General features: G+C 38.8%; 1 protein-coding gene across 1 annotated transcript in view; it reads right to left on the reverse strand.

The window, feature by feature from the left end:
• The window catches only part of LOC119588199 (probable ATP-dependent RNA helicase vasa-like), a gene marked incomplete in the record, with an annotated part of 40,898 nt that extends 40,376 nt beyond the window's left edge, over positions 1-522 (reverse strand). Inside the window, 1 exon segment of the mRNA XM_037936900.1 lies at positions 443-522.
• Positions 523-699: the final 177 nt, after the last annotated feature.

Genomic DNA, 699 nt, shown 5'->3' on the forward strand with positions numbered 1-699 from the left:
CCGATATAAATATCATCATTGAAGACCCGACTGTCAGGGTCGGGAACCTGACCACTTTGTTTACGTCCCGCGTCCCATCCCGTCCCCTAATTCAACCCGATACCCTCGGGTTTTTGGTCCACTGCAAGGAAAACATGGCAATAACTGCAACATTTGAACGCAAATAAATGGGTTTGCTCTCCTCTCTCTCTCAGTGTGAAACACGTCTGGTAAAATCAACTCGCATCTAAAAGAGGTAGTTTTCAAATTATGCCGCTTTAATTAAACTGATTTTGAAATGGAGGTTTGAAGGTGAATCACGGATAATTTGGTTTTGCATGTATAATTTCGATAAACAGACAGCCACCCTCAATACAAAAAACACCGAATGTTCCTCTCTATCATATAGATGTTTCTAAAACACCCAATTGCTTGGATGATATAAATTAAGAAGGATACTTACAGATAACGGACCAAAACTCGGAGTTTTTTCGACACCTTTCCTAGCGACGCCAGTGGGGCTGCGGGAAGGAATAACTTTTTTGAAATTTGTAAATCAGTAAAAAGTACTCACGAGTTGTTTATATTTAGAACAGCTTGTATTCCCATAACTTAACTAAAATAAATCAAGGTGAAATCGGCGCCATGATTTAATTCCTATTTACTTTTTACGAAAACAATATGAAAAATGTATGCCCTACCTTTTGGCATTCAGATTCC

The sequence above is a fragment of the Penaeus monodon genome, chromosome 23 (assembly GCF_015228065.2).
Source record: "Penaeus monodon isolate SGIC_2016 chromosome 23, NSTDA_Pmon_1, whole genome shotgun sequence".
NCBI lineage: Eukaryota > Metazoa > Arthropoda > Malacostraca > Decapoda > Penaeidae > Penaeus > Penaeus monodon.